At 31.5% G+C, this 10,145-nt stretch overlaps 2 long non-coding RNA genes across 2 annotated transcripts; one reads left to right on the plus strand and one right to left on the minus strand.

Annotated features, from left to right (window-relative positions):
• The first annotated feature begins 4,334 nt into the window (after positions 1 to 4,334).
• On the plus strand, positions 4,335 to 7,947 carry LOC115889929. The gene is made up of 2 exons (XR_004051526.1): positions 4,335 to 4,549; positions 7,573 to 7,947. It is a non-coding gene; the product is annotated as an uncharacterized LOC115889929 (long non-coding RNA).
• A 253-nt stretch (positions 7,948 to 8,200) lies between these two features.
• Positions 8,201 to 9,152, minus strand: LOC115889944. Its single transcript, XR_004051532.1, has 2 exons — positions 9,043 to 9,152; positions 8,201 to 8,552 (listed from the first exon to the last, which is right to left on the minus strand). It is a non-coding gene; the product is annotated as an uncharacterized LOC115889944 (long non-coding RNA).
• Positions 9,153 to 10,145: the final 993 nt, after the last annotated feature.

A 10,145-nucleotide genomic window follows, 5' to 3' on the forward strand; every position in this document is an offset into this window, starting at 1 on the left:
CGTAGCTAGAGCATTAAATACAACGCAAAGTGTAATATCGCGATTAAGTGGACGCTACCGTGAAAGTGGTGATGTTGCTGAAAGGCACACAGGGTGACATCGCATTACTACCCCTCAGCAAGATCATTTTTTACAATTAAATGCTCGACGCCGACCGACTCTTACTTTAATTAGCTTAGCCTACCGAGCTTAGTTTAATTCTCCAGGAAACACATAATGTAACCGTTAGTCCTGACACTGTTCGCAATAGATTAAGAGAGGTCAACTTAAGAAGCAGACGCCCCTGGAGAGCTCAACCCTTAATGAGAGGAAATCGAGAGGTACGATATTTGTGGGCTCAAGATCATGTTCAGTGGTCGAATGAACAATGGGCCAATGTTCTCTTTACGGATGAGTCACGCTTTGGAATTCATCCGGATTCGAGAAGGCTTAGGCTATGGAGAGAACCGGGAAATCTTATTCGGTTGGATCATGTTCAAGAAGTGCACCCTTATCAAGGTGGAACAGTTATGGCCTGGGGCGGAGTCCAGTTAGGCCGAAAAACCGATCTCGTTTTTCTTGAAAGGTTTCTAACAGGAATCACATATCGTGATTTAATTTTTGAGCCTGTCGTGTTCCCATATGCCAATGACTTTGGGAGAAACTTCATTCTCATGCATGGCAATGCACGGCCTCATACAGCCAGAGTGGTAAGTGAGTTTATCAATGCTCATCAATTAAACATCTTACCCTGGCCGGCACAATCTCCTGACCTCAACCCCATCGAGCACGTATGGGACGCGGTCCAAAGAAGAATTTTGAGAATGGGTATGCCTCGTGAAACTCGTAGGGATCTGGTTCGGGCCGTGAATGCAGCGTGGCAGGCTGTACCTCAAGAAGAGATCGACAACTTGATCAGGAGCATGGAGAGACGATGTAGGGCTGAAGTGAACAGCAGAGTAGGCCATACCCTTTATTAAGTAAAAATGGTTTTATCTTTTTTTTAATTCACAGTTTAGAATTAAAAAAAATGTGTGTATTTTTTTGAGTTCAATAAAAATCATGGTAAATTTGAAAAATTCGGTAAATTTCGCATTTTTATTTCCAATTTGTTTATTTTAATTTTATTATATCAGAAATGCAAATAATAAAATTACTGACGATGGCTGGATAAAATTGTAATATCCCTAGACTTTTCCGGTGTGTGTATAATATATATTTCCTTCGGCTACACACTATACTTACTTTGCTATAAATATAGTAGTCTTAAATCATACAGAGCGTTCAAAATTCTACGACTAACTTTCTAAAATATAAAATATTTTTTCACGGCTTTTTTTAAACGAAACACCCTGTAAATTATTCTACTATTACATGGAGAATTAAAAATGAACATTTTTTTGTATTTAGAGTATTTAAAAAATTTCAACTACTTAAAATTAAAAAATCTCAAATTTTTTAAATGGGATACCCTATATATTATCATTTTTTCTGATAGATTTGACAAAACTCTTCAATTTTTATTAAGTATGTCATATCCATATTTTTAATAGTTTGCAATTTATTCCCATTTTTTCTATTTTTACCCATATTTTCAATACAATTACCTTATAAAATCATAGTTGCCATTACAAAACAAAACTATTTATTACTTACCTTTAACAAGTAGCTTCATAATTAGTTACAATTGCTGGTATTATTTAAAATTAATTAACTTTACTCAAATAAACTAAATCCCAGTAGTGAATTTCTTGGTGTATTTCTATATTATGAAAGATGACACTTGGGATTTTTTGTCGGGGCGAATAGCCACAGATTAGGGTAATATTAGATTACCTAATTGCTAAAGACTACTGATATATGAATTTTCTTCGACATACAGTATAGTTTTTTTCTCGTAGTAATTCTGATTTATAATTCATTTGGTAAAGCCAATATTACTACTGCCACGAAACCGTCCCATTACACACTGAAGATGTTTTCTAGATACTATAGAATAGATCTATCCTTATTGTAGTTAGCAAAGTACTATATAATAAATAGTACTGAACCAAAAAATGTGGTTTTCTAAGCTTGTCCGTGTATATCATTCACATTGACTAATTCATTTCAAGAAAATCTGTTATCTCTACCATTTATACTTATTACAACAAATTAAACTAAAATTCAAATTTTGTTCTTAACTTGCTTAACAGACATGAAATTGTCATAATTATTACTTTTTGTCATGGCAACTATGATGTTATAGCGCAATTGTATTAAAAATATGGGTAAAAATAGAAAAAATTGTAATTAATCGCAAACTAATAAAAATAGGTATATGACATTCTTAACAAAAGTTGAAGAGTTTAGTAAAATCTATCAGAAAAAATGATAATATATAGGGTGTACCATTTAAAAAAATTGAAATTCCTTAATTTTAATTAGTTGAAATTCCTAAATATATTTTGAACACCCTGTAACATCTAACTAAAATATCTTTACATAGGCCTTTTTCTATATCTCTATAAAATTCTCCTACCAAATTTTAGTTGTCCAACTTCAGAATCAATGGCATCGTTGACAATTTTTTAACCCACTGCAATCTAACATTCGTTTAAACAAATTTAAATATAACAAAAACTATTTATTTTAGGTATATAACATTATATATAAAAAAGTAATGGAATTTTACGCAGAATCTAAAAATAAAATAAAAAATAGGGTGTTGCATTTAAAAAAACATATGTTATATTCGCCACACTTTTTTGAAGCACCCTGTATACTGTATAATAATTTTAAAATGTGTATCTTAACCATCTGTATAACTTTTATATTTAATATTTTTTTGTAAACCTCGAAACAAATGAGATAATGGACTTTACTCTATCGTTGGCTCACCCTGTACAATAAAAGTATGGAACTGATACAGAACGGAAGCTTACGGATAGCGTCGATACAATAAAAAATACGGAACGGATATGGAAGGGAAACGGAAGGTATAGTGAGCAGAGGGGTGACAGTGAAATAGGAAAATTGGAAACAGTCATTAGTGTCAATCCTGTCATCTCCTGACGACAAGTATGGCCGCCTAGACAAGGACAGCGATGTTTCTGTCTAACTATTGTCTAACTTCACAGTTTAGAATTGACAGATTTCAGAGACAACTGCAGATTTGTTCTAGAACAAATTTCGACGCCATTTTAATTCTCTCCGGTTAGTTTTGTTTTGTAAATTCAATTTGATATTTCGGCAGAAATTTATAAATAAAAACGTAATAAAGCATATAAAATATATTATTACATGAACAATCCTGGAGAAAAAGACGTTTCTGCAGTACTAGGTATGTCCCATGCATATTAAAAATAGGTAGTAAATAAACACTATTTCTGTATTTTTTAGATGGTATAAAATTTTGTTATGTTTATGATCGGCAATTATTTTGAAAATGGAAACAATTTACAGCAAGGTAAGATAATTTTTAACTATAGCCAACATTAGTTATTTCCAGTATGTGCGATTAATTGTCAATAATGCAGTAAATCTGACTGATACAATCTGATTGTTATCCGACTAAATGTCTCTTTTTGCTTCTTTTTGATTTATAAACCAGGTCTCTTTGGGAATAATGGACGCTTTTTTTAAACAGTATATTTATATTTTATACCTATTGATATTTTTACATTGTTAACTTTAGTATAAAAATTGTGTTTTTCTGTTTTCAGGTTTTTCTATAAGGCTCCCGTTTTCATGTTCCTGCCCCCGTTTTCTGTCCCTGATGGCTGTGAATACGTGTATTTATTTACAAATTACTGTAAGTCATGCTTATACCTTACTAATTTACGTAAAAATTGCATATAATTAAGTAACTGCTGTAGAAATCATTCAATTCTTTATTTTTTATATTTATTTAGTCCCGTTGTCTCATATTTCAAATAAATATGTTTGAATAAAATTTTGTTTTGTTTTATTTATGATAAGAGAGAGTACAAAATACATTTAAACTGAAAGAGGGTCCGCCATTGAATAACCGGAAACGGAAAAAAAATGAAGCCATCATGTCAACCTGTCAATTGGAAAATTAGTTCTCCAGACGACAACGATGGCTTTCGGTGGCGTATCGTGTTTCCACGATTTAACACAGAGTTGACACTTCTTTCTAGTTAATTATTTTATGATAGTGAGAATCAACCTTTAAGCTTCTAACAACGTATTTTACAACTATATTTTATTTGTGATTGATATAAGTCTCTATATTTACTTATGTCTCTGAAATACCTGCCCAATCACTTCCAATGAACTTGACTTAGGTCAGTGTCGTCGTTCCGCGTGCTTTTTTCACTTTTATTTTCTTCTTGTGCCCATCACGAAGTCGTTCCACTCTTTTTTACGACAAAATGCCGGGTGCGTGTCCGTGCACTTAAGGCTAACCACGTCGAGATTCCACATACGCACAGCCACAGAACAGGGAAAAAAAGGTAAAAACTGGAAAATTAGATCCGTATATAAAAGGGAGTTTGCGGTGGAGCAGGCACAGAAGTTGTCCCTTAGCCGACAAGTCTACCCCAACACTATCAAGATGTTCAAATTGGTGAGTTTATATTAGTTTGTTTGTGTACTGAGTTAGTCTTTATTTTTTGTCCGTTTTTTTTATTGTCTTTAGCGTTTTTTCAATTTATTTTCTCAAAGTTCAAAGAAGGATTTTTTAGGAACAAAATATTAGAGATCTTTGTTAAGTTTGAATAACCTTTATTTCATATAAGCTGTTTTTGTTTAAATGGGGTACTATAAAGAGAGTCTTAAATAAAGATAAATATTTTCAGGACTGGTAGATCTGGATAAAAGAAACAAATTTTCTCTTTACCGTTTTTCAAATAAGTCCAAAATAACCAAGTTATTTTACTTTGAAAATTTGAATAAAATGATTTTTTAACCAATTATTGACTTCCCTAATTATTTTAGAGAATAATTCTATTTAGGTGTATTGAAGAGCACTAAAACCCACATTCAAAAGAATAACTTTAGATATTCTTGAGTAGCTCGTTTACGAGTTATCGCCGATTTCTTTTTAAATATTTCTCCTTTCTTATAGCCCTGTATTTACTTATGAGCACCAATCAAGGTAAAAGATAACTGTCAAATAAAGTTGTCATTTCAGAAATTTACCTATTTAGTGCTTTATTATTATTGAAAACTCATTCCTACATCGGAAATCTTAAAGATGTATTTATAAATAAAAATTAATTTGAATTAAAGTAAAATAAAGTAATCAATTACAAGGTTAATTATTGTATTATTAGAATATTCAATAACTTATTAATTTAGGTACTATTAAGTTGTTAGAACTTAAGGATTCAAGAAGATGTTCAAATATTCCTCCATCGACTGCTAGACAATAACCCAGGCGATCATAAAATTCTCTTCTTACATTCGCTAGTTGGTAAACTGAAATTCTATTGCATTCGGCAGAAATAGCATTTTTTAACTCGTCTAGATTTGGGTATTTTTTATCCTTGTATATTCTGTTTTTTAAATGGCCCCAGAGAAAGAAATCATTTGGCGAAATATCAGGAGACATTTCTAGCCAATTTACTGTATGATTTAGGCCAATAATGTTTCCGTTAAAACTATTTTTTAAATATTCCTGAACAGCCAGGGTACTATGTGCCGGGCAGTCATCTATTTGGTTTCCTTGTGCTGATCTTTCCATCGTTCTCTTCCACGCACAATGAAACTTCCAAGTCGGTATCATTTCTTGCATCTTCTCTTTATTTCTGCCTTGCTTCACATCTGCAGTTATTTATTAGGGTACCTTTGGTCTCACATCTCTGGATATTCCTTGCGATTGTAGATTTTCCAGGTATCGGTCTATTCGGATACAGAGCAGCAAACATGTCCGACACCTTCTGATAACTATTTCCTTGATAATACCATTTAATCATCAATACTTTTTCTTCGGTAGTGTAATTCATGGCTAATATTTTCGATGTAGGTATGAGTTTTTAATAATAATAATAAAGCACTAAACAGATAAATTTCTGAAATAACAACTTCATTTGACAGTTATCTTTTACCTTGACTGGTGCTCATAAGTAAATACAGGGCCATAAGAAAGGAGAAATATTTAAAAAGAAATCCGGCGATAACTCGTAAACGAACTAATCAAAAATATCTGAAGTTATTCTTTTGAATGTGGGTTTTAGTGCTCTTCAATAAACCTAAATAAGAATTATTCTCTAAAATAATTAGGGAAGCCAATAATTGGCCCCATTAAAATTTACATGGGATTTCCTATGTCCCGCTCGACGATGCAACACCCGGTATGTTTCTTAACTAAGAATTAAAAAAAATCCTTTTTTTTTTGAAAAATACAAAATTTTCAAGGTTTTTTTGCCGAAAAAAAGTCATAGACGTGTTTTTGGGATCGAAATATACCATCCCTAAATATAATTGCACTTACTTAAGACTCACCCTGTACATTAGATGTTTTATTATATTATTAACATTGGGATTTCGGAAACTAGAAAATATACACGGTTGGTTAAAGGTGGCAATTTGATGGTGATTAAAATGCTACCTTCAAAGTTTAAAAATGCCGAAAACTTCCGAAGATTTTTGGAAAAAAACGATTGTTCGAGATTTCAATTTTTTTATTTCTCTATTTTAATAGATATAGCAATAGTGTATTGTTTAATTAGGAGTAAAAATGTACTTTGTGCGAGGCTGTACGTTTGACATACAGCCGAGGCACAAAAAGTCATTTTTACTCCGAATAGAACATGCTATTTTTTTCAAACGTCACTATAATTTTTTAAACCATTTCAAGCACCAAATAATATAAAAAGATTTAAAAGTAATACCTTGTATGTAGTTATATACCTAGATACTATGGTTACGCTCGTTGAATTTGACACTTTTTGTCAGTTTGATAGTATATATTTTTGTACTTTTTTGCTTAGACGTACAAGTGCTTCACTTTTATGCCTAGGCGTTAAAATGACTTTTTTATTTTGTCAATCACGATTGGTACCCTGAATTTTAAAGTTGTTGAAACATTTAATGAGTATAAAAACCACTCATTATAGAATATTATATGGTATTTTTGTAAGTAACCTAAGAAATATATAGAATTCCATTTAAAAAATATAAAAATTTAGCTTAAAATATGTGTTATGTAAAAAACATTGGAGTGAAAATTACCAACATACAATACGTACAATTATTGTTATTAATTTTCGATGTCATTTTTCAATATGACGAGGTGTAGATTATACCATACGTCCAAAAAAACGGCGTCAGAGACGGCTGAGGAACGACAATCGACAATAATTTTGGCGAGGTCAAACTTAATCTCGTTTGACCTTAAAAACGTTGTAATTTATTTTTATATTGAGAAAAAATGATTTTTAAATGCTATAGTTTAAAATTCAAGGAATCTGGAAATCTGTTCTATCCTTTTATAATCTTTCTATAATTTTTGTCAATCTTCAGTAAATAACGTCTAGAGACTGACCTCGTCAAAATTATCATCGATTTTCATCCCTCAGCCGTATATGACGCCGTTTTTTTCCGACAATATTGTATTTTTTAAGTAATTTTATATTTTGTTTACAGTTTGCTTTCTTCGCACTTTTGGCCACAGCCCTGTGCGCCCCTAATCCGGCCCCTGCTCCCAAACCGGGTCTCTACAGCGCTGAATACCCCCTAATTAGGACCTACCCCACCACCTACACCTACCCCTACGCGTACAGCAGCAATTTCGGATACTACGCCCCTGGATACTACCCCAACTATTACTACCAAAGCGCACCCCTGGTGATCTGAGCGACGACGTCCCCCTGCTTTTCGTTTACTGCGTGCCCATGTGTGTTTTCGGTCAGTTTTTTAATTTTTATTTTCGGGTTAGAAAAATTACTTCCCTTCGTTTGGGTTGATGATTTTTTTTGTGTTCTAAATGTCCGTAATAATAAATTGAAATAAAAATTAATATTTATGTGTTTTTATTTAATTTGTCATAGGTCACAGCCATATAAAAGTATAAGTTCTGTTCACTGTGGAACATTTATATTTCTATAGTACCTACTAAGATTCAAAGACTACGTTTATTTGGAGTGTTCCAGACACGCTTCAATAACTAAGCTGGCTTCACATGCTGATATAAACACGTACGATCACTATATTACTTAATTACGATTAAAATTACTTAGAAAGTACATTAGGAATAAATAAAAAAAGACTAGTGTATTTTTCAATTTTTTTATAAAACTAATATACAAAGCGCTTTATATACAATATAGTTTTTGGTTAAAACTAATACACATATCCTAGTGTCATGCCAAGGTTTGTCGTAAGATAATCTACATGAAAAGTCAATATGATAATGCATATATCATATTAACTGGAATTGTAGGTTATTTATCAATTTATCTGTAATAAGCATAGGCGTACGGGTACGAATAGCTGGAATAATACGGGTAGGAATATCCTAAATATTGTGGAGAGGGTGCTGCCACTGGATTTGGTCCTGGATAAGCGCCGGGATACGCAAGTGTAGAGACGATGGCAAAAATAGCCAGCAAGAGTACAGTAAAGACCTAAAATAGAATAATATTATTAAAAAATATACTTTTTGTTTTTTTAAAAAGTTTTATTATGGGTGGAAAAATATAAAAACATATCTAGAATATTTTTTTTTAATGTTTGTATCCTTCTAATATTCTTTGTGTTTATTTTGTATAAATTAAACTTGTATTGGGGGGAAGAAAAATACATAAATACAAGTAATCGATTATATTTTTGCAAGTCCGTTTTAAAAATTATGCAAATACCCCAAACTATTTAATACAATCAAAATATAAAGAATTGTAAAATATTATCCAGTACCAGCAAGTATAAGCCAAATAAAGTGCTTTCTTTTTTTACAAATCTTATTACTAAATAAAAACAAAAATGGGACAACCTCTACAATCATTTCTGTAGTTTTTATTAAATAGGGTTTTCTTATAAATGTATAATTATTTGTTATAATGTTAATGAACGATCTGTAATTTTTTAAAAATTAAGAAAAATATATGGTATACTCACAATTTTAGCCATTTTTAAGAAACTTTTCTTCACGATCTAGAGGAACAACTAGTTAGATAATAATATTTTTATTTCTGACCAAAAATCTAAACAGATTCGTCTTTTATACTGTACCAAATATGCCAAAATGACACGTTTAGTATTCAACCCATATCGTTATCGGATCCTAGTGATCACAGAGGAACTTCCCGATGATATAACAAAACAAAATTAACATTGGATTGTTTTGGTTTTGCGTCTTGAAATACTAACAATGCAGTTTTTGTATTCAGACCAAAAAGAAGATAAACTGTATTAATTTTGTTACCGACATTGAGATGGAGTGTAAATCTTAAAAGAAGATTTTGTATGGAAAAATACTGCCTAAAATAGTATGTCTCTAATCTTTATTTTATACGCTCTTTTCTATAAATTATTTTTTTCAAACATTAAATTAAATAAATTTCTTGAGGCATATGAGCGACTTCGTTCGCGTCGTATTAATAATATGTAATGGTGATGTTAGAGCAAAGCAAGAATTTCCATTAACATACAAACTGGATAAAATTTTCTCACATTTATGTCAACATGAGAAAAAACAATATGGCGATATTATTATATAACTTGGTAATATTTGAGGGGTAGTTTCATCTCGTTGGAATTTAACTTTCGAAAAATCCGTTTGCCAAAAATAAGCTTTTTACGTCAAGCAGTTTAAGCAGAATCGTGGTGAAGAAATTACCTACCCAACTTTGTGGAACACCCTGTATGATTTTTTAAAAAAATTCAAAATATATAAAAAACCAAATAAATTATGCTTGTCCAAGCGTTTTCCCGAAAGACTAACCGTTTTTTAAATAACAAATATTGTAATATTTGAGGGGAGTTTTCACCATCTTGAAATTTGAGATTTTGTCAATCCTTTTGCCAAAAATCAGCTTTAAACGTCAAGCAGTTTAACCAGAATCGTGATTACTCCATGGTCATATTTTATGAAACACCCTGTATAAATTTATAAAAAATCTGAAAATATGTAAAACAACAAAATCGTTTTTTCCTTAGAATTCGAGTTTCGAAAAATCCCTTCTTATCGAACCTCTACAACCTAAAGTCAATCTGTTTTC

This window comes from Sitophilus oryzae, unplaced genomic scaffold, assembly GCF_002938485.1.
Source record: "Sitophilus oryzae breed Bouriz unplaced genomic scaffold, Soryzae_2.0 scaffold_857_pilon_pilon, whole genome shotgun sequence".
Lineage (NCBI taxonomy): Eukaryota > Metazoa > Arthropoda > Insecta > Coleoptera > Curculionidae > Sitophilus > Sitophilus oryzae.